Source organism: Lissotriton vulgaris, chromosome 2_1 (genome assembly GCF_964263255.1).
Source record: "Lissotriton vulgaris chromosome 2_1, aLisVul1.2, whole genome shotgun sequence".
Taxonomy (NCBI): domain Eukaryota; kingdom Metazoa; phylum Chordata; class Amphibia; order Caudata; family Salamandridae; genus Lissotriton; species Lissotriton vulgaris.
In genome coordinates this window covers 1,279,505,349-1,279,530,626 of record NC_141687.1, presented here as the reverse complement: position 1 = coordinate 1,279,530,626, position 25,278 = coordinate 1,279,505,349, and positions in this window count along the sequence as shown.

Here is a 25,278-nt window from a genome sequence, read left to right as displayed (position 1 = left end):
TGGTGCAAGGGCAATAAAAACAAACGCTTTCATGTGTCTTAAGGACATTTACAGTCATTTCCTCTTGAATGTAGGTATACAATTGATTTATATGCTGTGTTTAAAAACGATTTTTTGAAATCAATTACATTTCTGGATATGTACTGCTAGAGCTTCATAGGTTGTTTGGGCCATATTTATAAGGCATTTGAGTGTCTATGATGTTATTTTTCCCTTTTTAAATGGAAAGCGTTCTTTATGGGGCAAGTTTCTTGTAAATACGCTCCCACCTGTGCTTGGCAAATTTAGATTTTGATTATGGGAGTTACATAGCCATGTTCAAAATGTCCCAAAAATGGTGCAAGGGCATTCAAAAAAACGCTTTCATGTGTCTCAAGGACATTTTCAGTCAATGAGGAAACACAGGTGATGTAATTCTGAAATGAGGAAAAGAAACTCCACATTTTTCAATTACATCACTAGTGTTTCCTAAGTTTATGAATGACATTGTGTAGATGAAGTTTAGGTGTGACCACAGATTCAAAAGAGGTCTGCCCTTTGTTCAAGAGTGAAGTGGACATGACTTACTTCATTGGTAGGCCTTCACATGTACTATCTCCTTTGTTTTCTTCAACAAGCAAAAATCTCATCTGCAACCGTGTGTTGGCCTCACCTCAAACAAACAAAACAGGTGATGGACCGAATGTGGATCAATGACACACATTCACCCCAGTCCAAAGATCTGGGCCCAAACAAACCTCTAGATAGGCCACACCTTGGGCCTCATTTATGAAAAGTGACGCATCGCTGCGTGAAAACAGCGATGCGTCACTTTTCACTGCGCACTCCTTGCGACACCAATTATGCGTCATATTTAATGTATGACGCATCATGTCGCAAGGACTTACAGATACGTCAGTATTTCTGACGCATCTGTAAGCGCAAAAGTGACGCATTGCTGGAGTGTGTCACAAAAGTGACGCATCTCCAGCAATGCGTCCTTTCACATGGGGAAAGCCCCATGTGAAAGGGCTTGCGTCAGCCTTACGCCTGCTGTGAGGCAGGCGCAAGATTTTGACGCAACAGCATCCTAAAAGTGACGCAGTGAAATCTCATAGATTTCACTGCGTCACTATTACGAGGCTTTTTGCGGGGGAACGCCACCTCTGCATACATTATACCTGACGCAGGTATAATGTGGCGCAGGGGTTTAAAAAGTGACGCATCTACCTAGATGCGTCACTTTTTAAATATGGCGCAACAAGACGCATGTTTTACGCCGCAGATGCGTCACAAAAAGTGCCGCATCCGCAGCGCAAAACTGACGCAAGGCCTCATAAATGAGGCCCCTTATCGTCATCCTGAATCAATCATTTAAAATGTTAGGGAGAGATTTATGATAGGTGTATGTCTGTTTTGTACCACTGTGCGTCACTTTTGTGACGCAGTGGTGGTGCAAAAGATTTGCTATGTTAAATAATAAGTAGGGTGTTAAGTTTTTGATGACTGTTATTCATTTACTGTTTAGTAATAGTGGTTAATAACATTTTTTATTATATTTTTCCACAGATTCAACTGCAGATCATTTCAAAATTTGAAAAATGCCAACTAAGAATCGAATTAGAAAGGCTAGAAAACGTCAAAGACAGCAGGATCATCTATTATTGCAGCAGTCCTCTCCCCAAAAAACTTGTGAAATCACCAAGAAAGCTCCGGGTAAGAGCACGAAATCATTCATAAGAAATATTTGTAGTAAAAAAAGTATTTCTACCAAAAATGTTTCCGTCCAGAAAAAGAAAAGCAATTTAAATGGAAAGGAAAGACCAATCAAAAATGTTACTGCTAGAGCAAGAGATAACTCTGTGCATGATAGTAGAAGGAAACAACAGTTTAGGGACATTCGAAAACGAATGTTCCACAACAGGATAATAGTTAATTTATTAAAAAATATTAAGAAAGGCCAACAGAAAGTGGCATTTTATAAGAAGAAGAAAAATGTAGAGAAAATTATTGATCATGCTTTCGAAATTAAGCGAAAGTTATTTATTTTGGTAATCAATAGAATTAGGAAACTAAACAAGGTAATTTCTGATTTCAAATCAAATAGTAGATGGAAGAGAGTAGTAAATCGTAGTAACTTTTGTGAAGTTTTTTCCGGAGAATGGATGCATAGTTCAAGTTGTGAGGCATTTTTTAATGAGGAGAGTTATTTTCAGGATATTGATTTGGTGTTTGCAGTTGACACCAGTGGTCGAGCTTATGAAGTGAAGGATGGTTGTCCAGTTGAAAAAGAAAAACTTGTGACAACAGAGACAGACGAGGTGTTAGGTAATGAGGTTTTAGGAAGACGTCCTAAGGGTCCTGTGTACATTTGGAAGTGTAGTTCTATTTGCAGTGTGCGACAGGATTCCATCAATTTGCTTTGTGATTTTGTACGGACATTTAATAAGAAAAGTTTGAAGCAGAAAATGAAGTTGTTGCAAGAATTAGATCCTTGCAGAGTGAGACAAATGACAGGTTTGCGTGGTCATTCACTGGCTTGTCTTTCCAGGAGAGTATGCCAGAGTGTTTTTCATCATTTCAGGATGCTAGCAGTGCATCATAATAAAGTCAGGAAAATAGTGAGAATGTTGTATCATGCTAAGAGTCCAGCAATTATGCTTAAACAATTATGTGCTGCTCTTTTGCATGGTTCTGAAATAGATGTCAAGAATATTTGTGAAGAAATTGAGTTTTGTTACTTTGGAAGTAAAGATGAGAATGTTCAAATTGACCCAGAAGTAGAGGATAATGTTGAAGATAATGTACAGGTTTCCAGTACAGATAAATTTCAGAAGGAAATTGCCACGTTTCAGATGAAATCAAGTGAGAGGCCTAATTTCACTTGTGTGTGTTGTCGACGCACTTATTACAAGAATCAGATTAAGTTAGTGGATTTATATGCAAAAAGTGAAAGGGAAAATAATAGTGAATGGAAGGATTTTGCCACATACTTGATGGTAGAAAATTGTTTTGATTTGGGATCGGATCAACGTGTGTGTACTTATTGTTGTAACAAATTAAACCAAAACCAGATGCCTGCTATGGCATTTCATAATAATCTGGAATTGGTTGAGATTCCTTCTGAATTGAAGGATTTAAATACTTATGAATCTATTTTGATTCAAAGTATCCATCCCTTTCAGGCTATTGTAAGAATGGAGCCAAAGACAGGGAAGTTGCCTCCATCAGATTTACAGAGAGGATTAAAGGGAAGAGTTGTGTATTTGCCTCTAGATTTGAACAAAAACATTAACACAATTGGAGTAGAAAAAGTAGAAGAGGAACCTCTGGTTATCTTGGTTAATGGGGTTCCGACAAAGAATAAGAAAATATGGCAAGATTTAGTGGATGTTAGGAAAGTCAAAAAGGCAACAGTGTATTTGAAGAAAAATAATAAGTACTATAAGAATGTATTTGTTGCAGAAGAGGAAGTAAGTGATGAAGAGGATAGCGATTTGTGTGCTGGCCAAATTGAGAAAGTAGAGGCCTCTAAAAGTGAAGAAATATATGAACATTATAGTGTTCATCCTTTGCATTCCAAGGAAGTCATGGGGAATGCTACTGAGTTGTTTCAAATGAAACAAGCCAAAGGGAGTCCCATTAGTGTTTGGGAGGAAAGTTTGGAAGCTCGGTGTTTCCCACAACTATTTCCAACAGGTCAAGGAGGAAGATATGATGAGCGACCTCATCAAATTCCTGCGTCTGAATACCGGACTTTACGATTGTATGCAGAAGATCCTAGGTTTCGTCAATGCATTCCCTATTTGTTTCATCTCCTGTTTGAAAGTGATCTGTCTGGACTGTCATATGCAGTGAACTACATCTTAAAAAGTGGTATACAGATGCGAAACATCTCGGCAAGTGACTTTATGCATAAAGTCAATGTCCAAGACAGTATTTTGGATTCTCACCTAATTAATCTCATGGCGTGTCAGCGTGGTACTAATGTGTACTGGTACCGTCGTCATGGTGATTTAAAATGTATGCTGAGGAACTTAGGAACTCCAACATGGTTCCTCACTCTGAGCTGTGCCGAGTATGGCTGGGAAGACTTACTTGAATTTCTACGAGAGGCAAATGGAAATATTGAAAACATTGAATTCTAGACACCTGGAGAACTGTGTTCTTTGGATCCAGTGAATGTATGCAGGTACTTCAATCATAGATTTGAAGCTATGATGTCTTTCATCACAAATAAGAAGAATCCACCTCTTGGAGAGGTGTTGGATTTCTTCTGGAGAAAGGAGTACCAAGCAAGAGGTGCTCCTCATATACATATGTTGCTGTGGATCAAGGATGCACCTAAATTTGGAACAGATCCGGATGACTTAGTGATGAATTTCATAGAACAGTATTCTACGTGTGCTGTTCCAAACGCAACGGAGAAGAAAAGCCTAAGAGAACAAGTTCTACGTTTCCAAAGCCATCGTTGTGGAAAGTACTGTCGTCGTAAATTCAGAAACAAGGACAAGTTCTACACCAAATGTCGTTTCAACTTTCCACGACCGGTGATTTCTAAAGGAAGAGTGAACAGTTTGATGTCTTCGCTGCGACATAATGTGACGAGGAAATCACCCAAAAATACATACAATTTGAAAAGGAACGAAGAGTCCAAGTACATCAACGACTACAACCCAGTGATTTTGTCCATGTGGAATGCTAACATGGATATACAGTTTGTGGCTGACAACTGTATGGCTGTGGCTCGGTATGTGACATCTTACATCACCAAAAAAGAAAAGACAGAATTGAAGGATATGTGGGAGGACATTTCCCATGAAAAGAGCCTCAGCAAGAAGTTGTACAGTTTCAGTCTGAAGATGTTGTCGCATCGAGAAATCGGAGCTTACGAATGTTCTGACCCGTTGTCTTCAGCAAGTCTCTATGCCAAATCCAGGAGTATCGTTTGGGCGAGTCTTGGTCTTGCTGCAACGCGAAATCGAGTTCTAAAACCTGTCCGGGAAATTGAGTATTTGGAGGAAAAGGAACCAAACAGTACCGACATTTTGAAGACCAACATGTTGGATACATATTATCCAAATCGAAGCAGTCACCTTGAGAATGTTTGTCTATATGAGGTTCTACAAAATTATATATTCAAGAGGAACATCAAAGAAGATATTGAGAAAGGAGTGTATGCTGTAATTGGAAGTGAGGGATGTCTGGTCAAGCAAAGAAAATGCCAATTAGTAAACCATCGAAAATTGAGTGGCGAATCTCCAGAAAAAAAGGAGTTTTTCTATTTAGCACTTTAGCAACTTTTCAAGCCTTGGCGTGCAGAAGAGGAACTGCTTGGAGATTTCCTCTGTTACGAAGACTCTTTCACTGCTGCCAAGGAGACCATAGAATGTCCTGCTTTTCCCAAATATCAAGAAATGTTGACTTTGGAAATTGAGCAGGAAGCAACGATTGCAGCCGAGATTGCCAGAGACAGTTCTCAGGACAGTCAGAGTTCTGTTTCATTGAGTCAGGATCCACTAGGAGGACGTATTATCGAAAATGAAGCCACCACTGCCATGAATGAAGTAGAAAGAGCCATGGCACATGCTCAGGAGGATGCGGTTAACTTAGAAGACTTGGAAAGACAACTCAACGTTGAGCAGAGGAAAATATATGACGAAGTTACCAAGCAAATTGAGCATGGATTAAATCATGAGAAGAAAGAGTGCTCATGTACGTCGTTGAAGCCTGTCCGATTGTACGTGAGTGGAGAAGCGGGAACTGGAAAAAGTTTCCTCATTAAAGCAATTTCTTGTTATTTGCAGGAAAGGACTGAGTCATCGCTGTCTTGTGTTGTCACCGCTCCAACTGGACTGGCAGCACATAACATTAAAGGTATTACTTTGCATCGTCTACTGATGTTGCCAGTGGAGCATGACAACAAATTACAATACCACAAGTTATCTGGAGATGCTTGTTGTGAAGTTTCAAGAGTCTTGAGAAAAATAAAACTTCTTATCATTGACGAAGTAAGCATGGTTTCAAATCTCATGCTTGCCTTTGTGCATTTGAGAATGCAAGAAGTTCTTAAAACAGAGTATGATGTGTTATTTGGTGGCAAACACATCATTGTTTTCGGAGATCTTCTGCAGCTGACACCAGTAAAAGGACAACCTGTATTCAAAATACTCACGCATGAAGATACCAGGAAGTGCCTAGGGAGCATTGGCAACGTCAATATATGGTTAAACTTCAATTATGCTGAACTGCATGAAAATATGCGTCAGGCAAAGGATGAAGATTACAAGAATATTCTACAAGATATTAGAATTGGAAAAGTGACCGAGCATGGGAAAGAAGCTTTACATGCACGATTACTGTCAAATTTATATCCAGAACAAGACGTTGTGCCTGAGAATATTTTTCAGAAAATTACTGAGAAGAAATCCAGAATATGTTTGATGCCAACTCTTGCAGAATGTGCCATCTTCAACAACAAAATGTTGAATTTAGAAAAGCAAGAGATTGTGAAACTTGAAGCTATTGACAGAATAGAGCATATGGGATCCACAATCATTTTGTCTGAGAATTTGAAATCAAAATTGGATTCATTAGAGAAGACTATATCTAAAACAGCGGGTTTTGAAAAGACTTTGAATGTGTGTTTAAATTGCCGAATCATTTTGAGAAGGAATTTACATGTTGAAAGAGGTCTGGTAAATGGATCAATGGGCAATGTTGTTGATTTTGAGAAATACAGAAGTAGAGATGGTATTGAATTTTTAAAAATTAAATTTGATGGCATTGAGGAAGTACAGCTAATTGGTCGTTGTTCTGCTAGGTTTTTGCTTGTTAAAGACTTATATGTTCGCCGTAAACAGTTTCCTGTTTGCTTGGCATATGCGGTGACAATCCATAAATCGCAAGGTTTAAGTGTAGATAGTGCATTGGTGAATATTGGCAGTTCTGTGTTCAAAGAGGGTATGGCATATGTGGCATTGTCACGAGTTAGAACTTTATCGGGATTGTACTTGATTGATTGTGATGTCACAAACATTTGTGCGGATCTAGATTGTGTTCAGGAATACAATAGGTTAAGAAGAGAGTATGCGCCACATTTGCCTCAATATCCTTTGTTTGAGAAACGTGTGGTAGGCCGTAAACGAAGAAATATCACTAATAGTAGGGAGGTTGTAGCAAAAAGCCGAAAAGTCGATGAACCGAAAATTGTAAGCAGAAAGAAAACGGATTCTGTTGAAGATGTTGTCGGTTTTCAATTTGAAAACAGTTCTGGTGTCAACTGCTATGCAAATGTAGTGGTTAATTTTCTCTTTTCACTAGAGACTTTAAAAGAACAGATTGTGTTAATTTCGGAACAAAGTTTATGCTGTTTGTTGAATTCTGTGTTAGAGAAATGTAGCACTGATCGAACAAAAGTAGAAAGTGTGTCTGAAGTTCGTTATCTGTTAGATGAATGTTCAGGTCAAACAGACTTCTCTGAAAATAATCAGCAGGATTGTCAGGAGTTTTTAATGTATATGCTTGATGTATTGCAAGATGAGGGTGTAGATGTAGATCACCTGTTTGGGCTTTCTTATCAATGGCAGCATGACTGCGAGAACTGTATGGTATCAAGTACTACTAGTGTAGACTCAGAAAGATTTATATATATAACTTTGCCAGACAGTAAATCAGTCTCCTTTAATAAGCTAGTAAATGCAGCTGATCACAACATGGAGTGTAGCCAATGTAAATCTGAAATGATGTCAACATTATTTATACGAAGATATGGCCAGTATGTCATTTTAATGATCCAACGATGTAGGCCTGATGGATCAAAATTGTCAACTTTAATAAAAAAATGTGTGGCTTCTCAGCTGTCAATATCAGGAAGGACTTTTGTAACTGTAGCAATTATCTATCACGATGGTCCTTCAACAACATCAGGACATTACACAGCTTATTTAAAGTCGAGAAAGGCTGGTCATTCTGCAACGATTCTGTTGTAACTTTCAAAAAAAAATTGCCGTTTGACCTTAAAAATTCTTACCTGGTGTTTTTAAAACCAAAATTTTAAGGAAAGAATCTCGGGATTTCCTCTGAGGAATTGCAAAAGGTTCATGAAGTAGAGGGAATGTAAGTCTGCAATGCTGTCTAGATTATTGGTCCAAAACTTTTAATTATAATGTCATTTTAAAAATCCAACTATATAAACCTGATGCAAGTAAGTCTGCTTCATAGTAAGCAGTATCAGTGTCATAGGATAAGTAGAACATGAGTGAGCAAGATGGGTAAGATATTAGTAGTCCAGGATTGTGAAAGTAATCTTAAATGTTTTCTTTTTGAAAGTTGCGAAAATAGAAAATGACGGGATTTCATTAGAAGAATTACAAGAGTTGTGAATCGCTGCAACATGATTTGGCCAAGTGGAAACATGTGGTAGAATGTGAGAAGTCTTTTATTGTATGTAACATATTTTTCAAAACGATGGAGGTTTTCTTTCAGAAAGTGACGGGCTGAAAATATTTATAGCACAACAGAGTGTACGCTGTTCATAGGACATCCTTCGACGTTATGGAAAGTAAGTTAATTTTAAGGAGTTTTGAATTCAGAATTCTTAGGTTGTATGGGTTTTTTAAACACAATCATTTTGATTGTGTTTTTTTTTTCCCCGCTGTTACATGATGAATACCTTCAAGTCACTGATTTAAGTGAAATTTGATACATTCTGAGAACAGCAAAAATAAACCATTTAACATGTATAATTAATGTTCTACTTTTTGTACTTATGATATACATTTAGAAATGTGAGGTAGATATGGAGAAACTGAGGCTTCTGTAAGATTCAAAGTTAATGCTTACAGTGCTGCACTTCTGGGTACTGTTTTTTTAAAAAACTGAATAGGCCTCACCTCAAAGAAACCTCTTGAAAGGACACATCTTATTTGCATCCTGAAACAATCATTTAAAATGTTGGACACAATTTTATGATGGCTTTACATCTCTTTTGCGCTGCTATTGCATCACTATTGTGAGACATCAGCAGTGCAAAAGATGCACCATGTTCCAAAATAGGCCTCACTTTTTCAGCATCAAGATACTGTTTGTTTAAAATATATATCTTTAGGATTGTGTAGGGGACGTAGAGAAGCAGAGGCTTCTGTAAATGTCAAAGTTGTTGAAAAACTGTTTGTTCTTGAACCTTTTCCCTTGTCTTTTCTAATTTTTAAATACATGTTTTAATATTTTTGAAATGTTTGTTCTCTCTTTTACAGATTGAAAGTATGAAAAAAGAATTGAAAAAGTTAATAAGAATTATAAGGTAAATGTTTTCTACTCTTTCTACCCGCAATCCACTGCTGATGATGTCACTGACCATGTCATGAATGATGTAATAAGTGGACATGACTTACTTCATTGGTAGGCCTTCACATGTATTAATGCATACACTGCTGCACTTCTGGGTACTGTTTCATATGCTGGACTACATCTGCACTATGAGATACCTAAGCAAAGGCAACACAGGTGATGTGATTGTGAAATGAGCAAAAGAAACTCCACGTTTTTCAATTACATTACTTGTGTTTTCTAAGTTTACGAATGACATTGTGCAGATGAAGTTTAGGTCTGTCTATAGACACAGAAGAGGTCTGGCCGTTGTTCAAGAGTGAAGTGGACATGTTTTTCTTCAATGGTAGGCCTTCACATGTATTATCTCCTCTGTATTCTTCAACAAGCATAAATTTGATATGCAACCCTGAGTAGGCCTCACCTTAAACAAACTTTTGGAGAGGCCACACCTTATCGTCATCCTGAATCAATCATTTAATCTATCACATTTAACATCTATTAGTTCTACTGCTTCATTTCTTTAATCCTTACTTTCCTGCGTTTGCTACTTCCCTCATTCCTTCCTCTATTACTTAATTATTCTACTCCTTCTACTATTTTTCTCAGTCCCTCTCTTCTCATACTTCTTCATTTTTATTCACTCATTCTGTCTCTATTAATGTTATTGTTTCTGATTGATCTCAAAAAAATTTTTAAAACAAGAACAGTAAGTATAAGGGAAGGAAACAGACAGTTATGTTACAAGAAAGACAGCTATAGGAAGTAAACAAAAGATTCTGTTACTCGCAATCCACTGCTGATGATGTCATTGACCATGTCAAGAATGATGTAATATGTGACATGATCAGCAGTGGATTGCGGGTAACAGGATCTTTTGTTTACTCCCTATAGCTGTCTTTCTTTTAACATAACTGTCTGTTACCTTCCCTTATACTTACTGTTCTTTTTTTAAAAACATTTTTTTGGTTCGCTCCCAGTTCGCGTACCGGACTGCGGACCGGGAAGCGAACTAAAAGAAATAGAGGTTGGCAGAGTTTCAAAAATTCTACCAATTTTTTTATAATGGGGAGGTAGTTCTGAAAAGAACTTTTTTTTTGTTTTTGTTGTTTTAATTTTTTTTATAATTTTTCTGAACATTTTTTTTACTTTTTTTGTATTTTCTGAACATTTTGAAATTTTTTGTTTTTTTGGGGGGAGGGGGGAAACAAAAATGAGTCATTGAATAGGGCTCAACAGGAGCAACGAAAAAAAGAAGAATTTATTGTTTGGGGCGTTTCGGGCAAACATGATTGTTAATAGCTTTCATAATTAGAGTAATGCTACTTTCTCTGTAGCAAATTATTTGGTTACAGCGCACGCACACTTGCTTCACTTCCCCAAAGTTCATTTGAATGTTTGGGACCATCTCCCTCGCCTCTGGTCCCGACACTTCTTGAACGACCGATCTTCTTGCCATTGCAGGGGGATTTTGTTGCTCATCACGAAGCTGGGCAGCACTATAATTGTTTGGGTGCCACCTACTCATATGCCTATGCATAGTGTAATTGCCGTAGCTGTATTTTTTATCAGTCCCCCTTGACAGTCTATCATCGCATATACGGCAAAACACATATCTTGCATTCACTTTTTTTTGCCCCTCAGGAAATTAAAAAAATTGCCAAATGTAGTTTTCTTTTCGATTATGCCTCCTGGGCTCCTCTGGCAAAAACTCTGGCTCTTCCTGCTCTTCCTCCTCTTCCTGATCTTCCTCTTCTTGTTCTATGATTACTTTAGCAGGTGGTCCTCTCTTCCCATGAGGAGGTGAAGGTGGTGGTGGGGGTGCACCAGCTGAAGCAACTACTGAAGCCATTGCTCAACTATGAAAAAGGGTCTTTCTCTCACCAAGATGAAAGTCAGAGTGAGGAAAGAAGGAGGGGTTTTCATCATTTGGGAAAAGCAAAAGTTCTAAACCAATGAAAAGTGTTAATTTTAGATCACATGACCTAGTATTACATCATTAGGAAACCAAAAGTGAAATGAACCAATGAAAAGTGTTATTACCGAGTCACATGACCTGCTGTGTTTACGTTTCGCGCTTTGCTACGCTTTCCGGTCCGCTTCCGGGTCCGCTAACTTGGCGCGCCAAATGACGTATTACGCGACAACGCAAAACGTCATTCTAACGTAACAGTTACGCTAAAGGAACGTTTACCGGTTCGCGGACCGAGTCGCGGCTTTAAATTGAGCTAACGGGAAGCTGACCGGTTCGCGGACTGGGAGCGAAACAAAAATTTTTTTTTAAAAAAATTGTATAAAAAACATGTAAAATATATTTTAAGATTTAAAGAAGAATACATTTTACAGCTACAGATATTAGCTTTTAAAAAACCATTGACATTCACTTAAAAAACCATAGGTTATAGACCATATATAGTTAGGAATTAGCATTTACAAAACCTTGAAAATTCACTGAAACTGAGTCAAGCTCCCTTGATCACGATGTTTTTGAGTTGGTCTGAGCTTTCCTTTTCACACACACACAGGGTGGTAAAAACAGTAAAAGGACTCACAATGAAACACTGTTAGAGTAAACACAGCGGCCATCTTAACATTTTCCAAATACATAGATATCACAGTGAATATCTTATTGCAGGACCTCACAAAACAAAGCATTTATAAGAGATTAATTTAAAAAATGCTCAAAATAAAAGAGATATTTGTATCACTATCTCTTAGATGTAACATTCACAGTTTTCAAAGTGCAAGTGCATATTTCATTCAATGGAAACATGTTGGCTCCCTTGTGCAAACAAAATTATTATGTTTGCGCATTTAAAAAAAAGGCAAGTGCCTATTTCAATAGAGCGTAACCCTTTCTTTTATGTGAGAGAAATTATTGTCCTTAATCATATGTGTTGTCAGAAAATCTCGCTGCATTAAATTTGATACAGTGTAGTCTCACGGGATATCGTCCTGGCTCTAACTATCAAGTTTACCTTACTACAACATGTGGGAGTTATACTAATGGTAATGCTGTAAAACAATTCTACCTTATTAAAAACATAAAGTGCAAGTGCATTGGTCAACAGATAAATATATACTGTAAACAAATTGACTGGATATTGCACATGGAAAATGACAAAGTGCTAGTGCTCAAGAGGTACTTAATATCTCCAATAAAGTGCAAATATTTCTGTGTTTCTCACAGTAATTCATATCTACATACCATCCTCCTATGATATATTATTACACAACATTGGAGGGATTCCTTGGTCTCATTGTAAAAGTGCAAATGCCTTTACCGCAAAATACAGTACTTCATAAATGTAAACATTTCACTCAAATTGCACAATCAAAAAGGCATTATTCCAAAGTGGCAGTGCATATCACAGAGCAGAAAGACAGCATTAATGCATTGTAAAAGATTTCTCCCAGAGCCTTCATTCAAGAATAAAACCACCTCTGTACGTGAAAATACAAAAAGGAAAAGCTTCAGTTTTGAACCATTAAAATCAACAAGAAATTTTCACCAAAAAGAAGTTCATAATGAAAAAATCTTAAAAATGCAGTTCAGGGATCATCGAGGTTTAGGAAATAATTCATTATATTTACACTGTCAACCCAAACAGGTGTATAGGTCTTCGTCTACGTTCAAACCCTGTGGTTCATTACAATTAAATTATAAAATAAAGTAAGTCTCCAATCTCCTTAACTCCCCCTTTCTATCTCCCCCTCTCTTCTTTTTTGGGACTTCTGCAATACAAGAGTATAACAGACCTTCGGGGTTACTTTGGTGATGGAGTTCAAAATGTCGAGCCACAGGGTAAGACCTATCCTGGTTCACTATTGCTCTTCTATGCTGTAAAACCCGTTGGTGTACTGGTAAAGTTGTACTTCCGATATAAATCTTGGGACAGGGACATTGTAAAAGATACACAACAAATTCACTTTTGCAGGTAATGGTGCTTTTGATTTTAACGGTTTTATTAAAAGATGTTTTAAACTCAGTGCGATTCATACCATGTAGGCATGCTTTGCACTTAAAACACTTCTTAAAACCGGGTTTTGGCTTCATCCAGTCAGCACCACTCTTACGTTTATCTTCGAAATCACTACGGACAATTAGATTTTTAAGTGACTTGGATTTCCGATAGGTAATCTCTGGATTTTTCTTCATCCTGGAACCCAACACTGGATCATTCTTAATCAAATACCAATGTTTTCTAAATATCGATCTAATTTCCTTATGTCTGGTGTTATAAGTAGTGATAAACCTAGAGCTGCCTTGGTCTTGTTGGTTAGACTTCGATATGCGAGTTCTAGAGGGCTCAAAAAGTAAAGATTGTCTGGTTAGTTTTTTGGCTTTGCTAGCAGCACCCCGAAGAACTTTCTTGCTATAACCCCTTTCAAGGAATCTCTGGGTCATTTCTTCTTCAATGGTGTCAAAGTGTTCATCATTACTGCATGTCCGTCTGGCCCTATAATACTCCCCAAACGGAATGCTTCTTATTAATGCAGTAGGATGTGCACTTTCTGCGTGCAGTATAGAATTGCCCGCAGTTTGCTTGCGGAACACAGTTGTCTCTAACTTATTATTTGAAGGGGTGACCCTAATATCTAGGAAATCGATTGAAACCTTACTGAAGTTCCCCACAAATTCCAAATTCAAAGAATTTTGATTGATCTCCTCAATAAAGGTGCCGATCGATGTCTCCGTGCCCTGCCACAGCACGAAGACATCGTCGATATAACGCACCCACAAAAGAATGTGCTCCGACCAATGATCTAGTGGGCCCCCTCTCAGCACCTGCTCCTCCTATATATATATAAAAATTATTTTTAAACATTTTTTAAGTTACATTAATTATTTATAAATTTTAAGTTTATTTAAGTATTTTAAGTATGTGTAAAATTAATTATATTTATTAGTATATTACTTTTAAATTACTTTTAAGACATTTAAAAAATGTGATATTTTGACTGTCTATATTTTTTACAACAATATTTTGGAGTCGATATTTTTGTACTTACCTGTTTGAAGATAGGAAGTCGACATTCTGGCATTCTATATTTTTTCCATTATATTTTGGCAGGTCGATATTTTGCTCCTCAATATTCTGTCAGTGATCCATCACGGTAATTGAATAGGCGGCTTACTACCAGCTTGGGAGGACCTCCCAGGGGGTTTGTTCAGTGCCTATGAGTTCTTTCCAGTGAAATAAAAGTGGAATGTTTGCCCCACCCAGGACAGTCTGAGCCATTCACTCTTCCAGATAATGTTCCATAGTGGGGCCCTCTGCTTGCTCAGGAAGGACCACAACTCACATGTTATTGTGACATGAGTGACCCTCTGCATTGTCCACCCTTTTCCAGAGGAAACAACCTCATCCTGGAGTGCCTTGATATGTGAGTGGGCTTCTGAAACAGAGGGTCTTAAGTCAGCCACCGTAGACTTTGCTGCATCCATGTGGTCCCTCAACTTTGTTATCCTTGCACAAGAAGCTCACTTCAATAATCAGTGTGTCCAAATTGGAGTCTAGGGTTGATTTGATATCTAGTATAGCTTTCAGTATGTCACTGAATTTCTGGGAGTGCTCTGTGAGTCTCTGGTTCAGATTCGGGGGATGGGTTTTCAATGGGCCTCTGACACCCCCAGCCCCAACCGCAGGCATTGTCTTGTCATTTTTGGGGTGCATTTATAGGGGGCTGTGTGAGGGTGTGAGCACCAAAGACTCAAGTTGTATTGCTCCGGGTTCCCCTGCACTCATGGTAAGAAGGCCACGGTTGTAGCAACTGGGGACCAATGGGAAGGCAAAGTCATGGGAGGAAGCTGCACCACCAATGTCCAGACTGTCTCCTATGACAATGCAGGGGGAAAACTGGACCAACCCACACACCCCACCGGAGCCACTCACCATATCTGTTTAGGTAGGAGTTCCTGACATGGACACCTGGACAAAAGTAGTGTCTTATCAGTTGTACACCCCACTTGTGCTCCTACTCCCAAAAGGCCCACAGACTGCAGTAGAACTGCTCCGCTCCTGCGGGCCTCACATACACCGCAGGTAAACTGCAGCTCCAGGAGGAGCAGTGCAACAGCTGGACTTAGGTCAGGGCGAAGTCAGAGTCAGTGTGAAGCATTATATGGTCCCTCGTGCAGTTGCTGACTTTTGCCAGGTGGCTCTGGTGCCATTTACCTCCATAAGACAGAATATACCATGGGGCATTGCACCGTGGATCCCTATAAGCCAAAGGCGCTAGGACCCAAGTATCAAAGCCTTTGAGCAAGTGGGGCCATAGAGGTATGTCATACACAACCGTCACTCCCCTTGGGCACACACTACCTACACACAGGCCGCATCTGCGTCCAGTAAGGTTCCAGTGATCTCCTGCTACGCCGTGATGTCCTAGCCTCAGCCAAAGAAGTTGTGCAGTCTGCCAAAGCCACCACCAGTCCCCAAGAGCCGAGCATCAGGACTAGGATGATTGCAGCAATGTCATGGGGGCTCTGGCTGGTGCAGGATCCAGGCCGGATATTTGGTGATGAGTTGCTGAATGGAGCTCATGAAAACACAGCACTTCCAGGCGCCATCTTGGTCACTTCCCCCTCAAATTCTAAAAATTATGCTGTTTTTTTGTGTCTCCCATGCCGAATCCAGATTGTCTGAGATCACAGGACACAGTGGGCCCTATTCACAAGCAAATAAGTAAATCTACACCCATAGCAGTATTCCTACATATAGGTGCAGATTTACTACTTTTTGAAAAATTTGGAAGTTTACCAACTTGTCACTAAAAACATTTTTATACTTATTTACTAATTCTCCAACTTTGTCACTGCCATCTATGACAGCTATTTTTTCTGTCAAAACGGTATTATTTACTATGACTGGTTCAGAGGATCGTGGATTGAGTATGACACCAATCTTCCACTGATCACGCCATCCTAGTACATTTACACCTTTCACCGCAATGTACAATTTGATGTCTGCACATCTGCCCTTAAATGTTATGGTAACAATAAAATATTCTTCCATATTGATCCTAGAACAGTCAAAGCTCTCAGCTATGAAATTGTTTTTCTTTACATACATCAGACATTTTCTCGTCAAAATATTGCTTTGATATGATGGTCCATGGTGACCCTGTTATCCATAAGCTGTTATTCCACTCCTAACACTTGTACCATACATTTAGGTGAATTAAGCAAAATTTCACTGTTACCAGCTACACTTCTATTAACAATAGATACTATGAAACCCTTTTCATACTCTAAATTTCCATAATTTTCCCTCTTTTCAAAACCATTGTTTACCTTTTCATTTTCTGTAATTGTCGATATTGACCCTAGAGTGGGTGTGGCATTTCTTCTGTTGTCTCTGCAAACATCGCTAAAATTACCCAACCTTCCACATTTCCTGCATTCTTTGTTAATGGCAGGGCAACCCATGAATGATGCAAAATGTGTTCTACTACCACATTTATAACATGAATGTTGATTATCGAAACTTCAGTTTCTTCTAAATTTATGACTATTGTTGTATCTACTCGCTACAAATTTCTGTTGGGTACCCTCAGGCCTACTTTCAGTTCTTTTCTTCACTTCACATACTTCTTCTATACCCTCAGTCTTCTTCTCACTTTGGCTTACCGTATTTATCCATTTTTCAGATTGCTCTAAAGCTTTTGCATTGGCTATGGTTTCGGGTCACCCATAACCCACAGTTTCTCTTGAATCTTTTTGTTCCTAACATGCACAATAATCTCATCCCTGATCATTTCGTCTGCCATTATACCAAAATTACAGTAAATACATAAAGATCTTAAAGCAGTTAGAAAATCGTCAAAAGACTTCTCCTCTTTTTGTGCTCTGGTATAAAACTTAAATCTGTTTAGCGCAATGCTAGTTGTGGGTTTAAACCTCTTTTCAAGTCTTTGTAATGCTTCAACATACACATTAATGTTGTATTTTCCTTCTTGGGGTATTACTTGTGGTGAGGCTCTGAAAACGACTTGTCCTTCAGACCCTAAACAGTGTTATAGTATGCTCTTTTTCCTTTCTGCCCCATGCGTTCGCCATCAATTGCTTTTATGTATGTTAAAAATTATTCTTTCCACCTTATCCAGGGAATGGATGTGTGTAAAAATGTATGTAAAAATGTTGCTGGTGCATCGAATTGCATGTTCTCTTTAGTTTGTTACAAAGTCTTTTCTTAAATAGATTTGACTTCTCTTTATGCTTTTCTCTTTAAATTATTTATATGTCTGTGTTAAAATGTTAAATTCTTATCTTGTTAATTGTTGACTTTTCTTTGCAATAATCCAAAGCTTCCTTAGCAGTTTTTGCAGAACATATACTTGTATCTCTGTTTCATTGAATCTGCGAAAAATATGGAGTACTAATAAATTACTCACCAATGTGAATTAACCTGTTTGTCCAAACCTTTTTTGAATCTTATCTTCCCCTCTTAGGAACTGAGTATAATTGACTGTTTGCACAATGGTAAAACCCTCCTCTTACGATTGCGCACTCCGTATACTGGTTCCTTCTTAAGCGTTTCTGCTAGGATACCCCGGTTGCTGTCCTTTGAAGGATTCCACAATGTTCCGGTAATGTTTTCTTTTGAAAATTTTCCTTTTCTATGCCTTGAATGTCCCATACACTTAATTATGACTTCCTTCAAAGATAGTGCCGGGAACTTGTATACGTCGTCGTGGCAGATACTTCTTCTGAAATACTTCACTTTACTGCCACGTTTTTTTTTTTTTAATAAAAAGTCCAAGTTTGTCAAAAATTCCTTGGTTTCTAGAAACTCTCCCCTCCCATGCTGTGGTAAAGACAGGAGCATGTCTTCCTCGTCGCCAATATTAAAATCCACAAAAGCAGGTTAATTCTTCAGTTGGTTTATTTATGCACAGCACAGCAGTAGATTACCTCCTCGTCCTGTCTTCCTCGCCACAGTACTTACACATGAGCCTCCGGCTCCCACAGAAACTCCAAGCTTAACTTTCTCGCTCTAGTCTCCCTCTCCCTCCTCCAAGATGGCCCCCAGTGGCTCCAGCCAATCCCATAAAGGGACAGAGAATACACCAGAACGACCTGTTATTTTGTTTCTGCACTGCTCCGAGTGCTGTCTCCCTGGTATACGGGTGAGTGGGGCTGGGGTCTTGCTTGAGCAGCCCCTTATGTCCTTGGGTATCAAGTTTGGGGGAAGTAGAGTATTTGTGTATATATTGGTGCATTTGTATTGGTTCATTTGTATTTTTCCCCCTTCTTCTGCCTACACGCCTCATGTCCTGCTCTAGCGGACTTTCCTGGCGTTTATTTGCGGCTGGGGTCGTTTTGAGGCTCGCTATGCGGGGCGCCTGGAGTCCTGATGTGCCGGTTCTTTGATGTTTTTTGATCCCTTTGCCGGCCGCGCGTCCTGCTGAGCGGACGTAGCGTGGCCGGGTGCGATTGCTATGGGGGCCAGAGGCTCCCGGCCGCGTTTGCTTACCTGCTGCCGCATCTGTGGGGATTTGATGGCTGCGGTAGGCGCGCCTTTGGATCTCCGTTAAGCTCCTGACACACGCGACGGTCTGTGGCTGTATTTACGTGTGCACGCGAGTCTTTCTGCATATTTTATGATGTTTGGAGCCATGCAGGGGGTGGTTTGTACGGTTGCCTAGCAACCTCAGGACCTTTTTTACCGGGCAGGTTGTTCTATTCATTGCCTGCATTCTTTACACTCGTTCACTCGTGTGTGGCTGTCATGGAGTGTGGTTGGTAAAGCGCACTTTTGTGGCTGCAAATTTTTCTATCAGGGCTGCTGCATATTCATCTTACACAATCCAGTCTTTGCTTAAATATTTTCAATCTGTGGCTGAATTGTTGGATCAGGGGGAGGACGTTTCTTCTACTCTGGCGATGATGGAGCAGCAGGTACGCCTACTTTCTGATGTTTCCTTTGATTCATTCGGGGCGGCGGCTTCAGCGGCTGGGTCTTCGGTCGCTGCTAGACGTCAGTTGTGGCTTCGCTCCTGGAAGGCTAATGCTGCGCAGAAAAGTCTCCTGATGAAGATCCCTTTTTCAGGTGTTAAGCTGTTTGGTTCACCTTTGGATGACATGGTGAAGAAGACAGCAGAGGACCGTAAGCTCCTTGTTCCTGAGCGTACTGGTCGCTTCCGTGCCTTTGGTTCCCAGCAAGCTTTTGGTCATTCTCGGAGGGGCCATGCAGGTCAGGGTGCGTGGCCGGGGTGCTCCTTCCTTCGACAAGTCCCGGTTCTCAGGTGCTTATGCCTCCTCCACTCCCTCTTCCAAATCATGACTGGATCGCTCCTGGTGTAGGTCCGGTTGGGGGTCGCCTCACTTGCTTCATGGAATCTTGGTGAAGGACTGTGTCAGATCGGTGGGTACTTCAGGTGGTATCCGAGGGCGTGCATCTTGGATTCTCCCAGACTGTTTCAGATCCACTCCATGTCCCAGGGACGCTGTCCGGCGGGTGGCACTTTTGGAAGGTGTTGAGTCCCTTGTTCTGAAGAAGGCCGTGATTCCCGTACCCACAGATCAATCGGGGTTGGGTGTTTATTCCATAATCTTCCTGGTGATAAAACACACAGGGGATCTCAGACCTATGATGGATTTGAAATGGGTGAATACCTTCATTCCTCATCTGAAGTTCAAAATGGTTTCCCTCCAGGGGATCCTTCCTCTGATATCTCGAGGGGATTTTCTGGCTTCCATCGACTTGAGGGATGCTTATCAGCATGTGCCGGTCCACCCGGATTCTCAAGAAATGTATCCGTTTCTGCTTCCTGGGTCGTCACTATCAGTTCCAGGTATTACCTTTTGGCCTCTGCTCTTCGCCCAGGATTTTTACTAAGGTTCTGGCTCCTGTTATTGGCCATTAGCATGGGGAGGGCATTTGTGTTTTTCCTTATCTGGACGATATTTTGATTTCTGCTTCTTCTATTTCGAAGGCGGAGTCACATGTGCGGAGAGTGTGCCATATCCTGGAGCATCACGGATTCCTGTTGAATGTTCCAAAGTCCTCCCTAGTTCCTGCGCAGGACTTGACTTTCATTAGGGCTCTGTTCTAGACTCAGTTGGGGATGGTGTTCCTGCCCCCTGCTCGTATTCTGTCCCTGATGTCTGCTGTGCGTTCCCTGTCATTGGGCCCTTCTCATCCTGTGAGCCTATGGTTGAGGGTTTAGGGGCTGATGTCGGCTTTGTTATTGACCATGCCATGGGCTCCCCTCCACATGTATCCAGTGGTGTCCCACATTTTATTGCATTGGAACCTCTGTCCGCGGGGAGGCACGGAGAGGCGAGTAGGTACAATGCAACCGAACCTCAACGTAACTAATATGGCATTTTGAGATTAATACCTTTCCTCCACCCCGTGAAGCCTCAAAGACCCGAAATAGGAGTCTTTTTTGCTTTTAGCTCGACTAATTTGGTTTTGAGCCTCTCAATTTTTCACTTTGACAGATTTTGTCAGTAGTGTATAGGAATCTAGGGATTGGCAGGACGTTAGTGTGCCCTGACCACCCATTTTCCTCCGGTCCTGACGAAACCCCGGTATTTTCCATCAAACGGGTTGAAACATGTAGACCTCACACATAAGCGATACACACGGTCATAATATACCTTATTGTATCCACACACTTAATTTTAATATTGTCCAGTAACCTGCAAATACATTTTTCACACAAGTATACCAGGACAATTTTTAACATTTTTTGCTCACTTCACACACACAAATACCAGCTCCACTGTAATCCAGGTGTCGCAGCACACCCTGATGGCATTCGACTATCAGGGTGGACCCCGATGATGAAGCATGTCACCAACCAGGTCGGTGAGTGAGGGGTTTATAAACAAAGGAAGGACTCTCTTCTTTTTTCAGTCATCCCACTCAGACCGCTTTATCTGAGCAGTTTCTGATGGTACTCCTCTTATGTTTGTCTAATACTGATACCCAGGGGACTAGGAGTACTCTCCGTTCACCTTTGTGAATTCAATTCCTTACACTCTCTTTTGTTTAATTGATGTCCTATGTAAACCATCAGGGGGGATGCAGGGTTCGTTCACTCAGTTGCCTCAGCCGTCTAATTTGTTGTTGGGCGGAGTTGAACCTGGAGTCCCTGTCGGCTATTTACCTGCCGGGTCGGGAGAACTCTGTGGCGGATTGTCTGAGCTGTTTGTTTCAATCGGTGGGGTCTTTGTCCCTGTCACCCTTAATGTTCAGGACGTTGCGGAGGATGTTTGGGTCTCCGATTGTGGACCTCTTTGCTTCCCGGGCCAATGCCAAAATCCGCTGCTTTTGCACGATTATGCCTTGCCAGGAGGCTTGGAGGGTGGACGCCCTGTCGTTCCTTTGGCCGAAGGGCCTGTTGTATTCCTTTCCTCCTATTCCCCTGATTCCGGCGGTCTTGCAGAAGATCATGAGGGAGGGGTCCTTTGTCCTTCTGATTGCTCCGGGGTGGTGCCGTCGACCTTGGTATCCCCTGTTGTTTGAATTGGCTGTGTCTCCGGGCTGGACGTTGCCGTTCGTGCCTTCCCCTCTGTTGGGTCCTCTTATGCCTCTACCTGTGTTCTGGTCCCTGGGTCTGCGGGCCTGGCTCTTGAGAGGGAGTCGCTTATGCGTGATGGTTGTTCTTTGGCTGTTGCTGGCGTCATTCAGCAATCTCGGAGGCATTCTACTCTTAAATCCTGCGCTAAGCATTGGGATAACTTTGCTTCTTGGTGTGTGAGTCGCAGGATGTCGTTAGATTCTTTGGACCTGGCTCGCATTCTGGATTTTTTGAATGATGGTTTTCTTTTGGGCTTAGCCATTTCCACTCTCAGGGCACAATGGGCCGCCATTCGGGCATTTCATGTCCTGCCTTTGGTTCAGATATCTCCTTTGGTGGCTCGACTTTTTAAGTCGCTTTCTTTACAACGTCCCCGTCCTATCATGTGTTCTCCTCCTTGGGACCTTCCTTTGGTATTACGTTACTTGCAGTTGGCTCCTTTCGAGCCTTTGGAGTCGGTTGACTTAAAGTTTTTGATGCTCAAAGTGGTGTTTCTTGTGGCTATTGCATCTGCCAGGCGTATTGGGGAGTTGGGTGCTTTCCTACAATCTGCTCCATTTTTGGTTATTTTTTCGGATCGTGTGGTGTTGCGCCCTCATCCTACATTTATTCCTAATGTGGATTCTTATTTTCACCGGTCTGCGGAGGTGGTTCTTCCGGTCCTTTGCCCTGATCCTTCCTTGGCTGAGGATTGCCTTCTACACCTCTTGGATGTGCGTTGTGGCTTATTGATTTATTTGTCCCGCACTTCTTCCTTTTGTAAAGTGGACAATTTATTTGTCAATTTTGGTTTGTCCCATCAGGGCCTGAAACCCTCCCTCTCCACTCTCAGTCGTTGGTTTAAGGAGGCCATTATGTTGGCGTATGGTTCTGTTTCTGAGGTTCCCTCTCTTCCTGTTCAGGGTCGGTCCACCAGGTCTGTTTCTGTGTCCTGGGCCGCTTTCAAGGGGGTGTCCATGGAGGATGTTTGCCGGGCTGTGACTTGGTCGTCCCCTCATACTTTCATGTCCCATTATCGCCTTCAGATTGGGGGTGGGGGTTCTGTTTCCTTTGCCTCTTCTGTACTGTCTGCTGGATTTCCTTGAGGTTTTTCGTTTTGTTGGTATGCCTCTTGTGATTAAACTATGTCACTGCAATTTGTTGTGACCTGTTTTCCTTGCATGAAGCTGATTTGCTTTGGTATTGGATCATGTGTAAGTACTGTGGCGAGGAAGACAGGACGAGGAGGTAATGCCCCGGTTACTTACCGGTAATCTTCATTACTCCGAGTCCTTGTCTTCCTCGCCACAGTATAGTTTCCCTTCCCTCCCGGCCCTGGTGGTGGCTTCATGTCTGCGGCTTGGTTTTTCAGGTCGTTCTGGTGTTTTCTGTGTCCCTTTATGGGATTGGCTGGAGCCACTGGGGGCCATCTTGGAGGAGGGAGAGGGAGACTAAAGTGAGAAAGTTAAGCTTGGAGTTTCTGTGGGAGCCGGAGGCTCATGTGTAAGTACTGTGGCGAGGAAGACAAGGACTCGGAGTAATGAAGATTACCGGTAAGTAACCGGGGCATCTCTCCAGATGCAGACCCCAGGCGCCACTGCAGTCTGACTGGTTCACATAACAGATGGTCCAGGTGGAACATGGAATGTATGATGAAAGATAACAAGGCGCATACCAAAGGACACGAGCATGATCTAAAGTAATTAAAGTAACAGCACAAGAACATACATAGAACGCAACACATACTCTCTTAGTAGTGGGCCTGAAAAGCTGTTTTTTTGTTTGTTTAGTTTGCATCATTTGTTATACTTTTTCACGTTATATGCAGTGAAAAGTGACGCTAAGGTGGTTTGGGTTGTATTACTTGATGGAAATCTGCCTTACGACACATTTCCGCCCGATATGCCCGAGTTTCTGCTGTGCCATAACGCCCATGCCAGCATCATTTATTTTTTCACGTAGCCTTAAGCTTTACCCGTACTGTAAATATGGTGCATCTATTGCATTTAAAAATTACTTAGCATTTCATAAGTCATTTTTACGCATCTCTGATGCAGTGATGCGTCACTTCTTGTAAATGAGGCCCTCAGTACTCTTCCAAGGCATTCAAAATTAAGGTCTAAGCATAGCTAGCTAGTTTTTAGATTTCCCATGTGTGACATTTCCATGATTTCAAGGTGCTTATGTGAGACATTTCAATAATCTATTTGTGACAACTTGAGTGACATTTTATTGTGAGTAGAACATACAGTGATGTTCATGTAATGAGATAAATATCATAAATTATCCCTTTTGTGGTGTGTAAGGGTCAAGAAATTGACATTAAAACAGTTGAGACACTCCTGGAGTGCCAAGCAACTAACCTACCCCTTTTCCAACATGATACTGGCCACCTCGCTACTATGGTCCTGAAAGCCCTCATTTCCAGCAGCCTGGAAAATGGACAGGAATGTTCCCACTACCAGAGCTACTGCTGCTGGGAAATCACGGGTGGGTAAGATTAGTCCCATTATACGTTGACCCTGAGGGTCCACTAAGAAACAATAGTTAAAGCTACATCAGAATTAAAAGCTACTAATGCTAATGAGTAAATTAATGTTCCTTCTACTATGTACCACAGGGCCCCCGTGATGGCAAAAGATTTTGAGCCAGGGCGGATGGAGGGTGACAGTAACATCCTGTCCAAAATGAACAAGCAGAGCAGCAGTCATTGACTGTCAGTAGCAGGACATTTGCAGATGCGGTCTTTAGGGCAGGACTGGCCGTAGCGGGCATCAGGCATCAGGCATTTTCCCGCAAGGCTGGATGGGTGGAAGCTGGTTTTGCAGCAGTGGGGGACTTTTTTTTGTTACTGGGGGTTTTGCAGCGGTGTAGCAATATCAGAACCCAGTAACAAAAGCAGCAGTGTTTCACGCTTGCACCCCCACCATTGAGTTCAGAAACAGTTGAAAGGGGAGTTTTTAAACCGAGATATGTAACTTGCTGTTACATATTTACACTGTATTTAAAGAGTAAACAAAAGGTGCTGGGTGTACTTTCATAACAGTCAAACTTGCTACTAATGCATGTTTCTTTTCAACTGGTGTCCTTTCTCTAACTTCAAAGAACAAAATGCTGTAGTTTGCAGTTCACTATGGATAATGGCGTGAAGGTCTTCTCAGAGAATAGATTCAAAAACAACCTCTTTTGGGCTTCTCAGACAAATGAAGAGAATGCTGACAGTGAGACGGGGGTTTACAATCATCCTGAGGGCAGGTTTCACGCATAGGGCCTGATCAGGATGTCAGGCGCGTCTGCCCGACACCCAGGCTACCCCCGGATTATGATGCAGGCGATCAGACGGCAGAGGTCAGAGGTGGGAAGACCACCAACTCCTTCAGGATCCAAAATCCCATCAGGGCATCAGTTGGAATCGTATTCCTACCATGGGGCTGGTGCCTGCACAGGCACCGC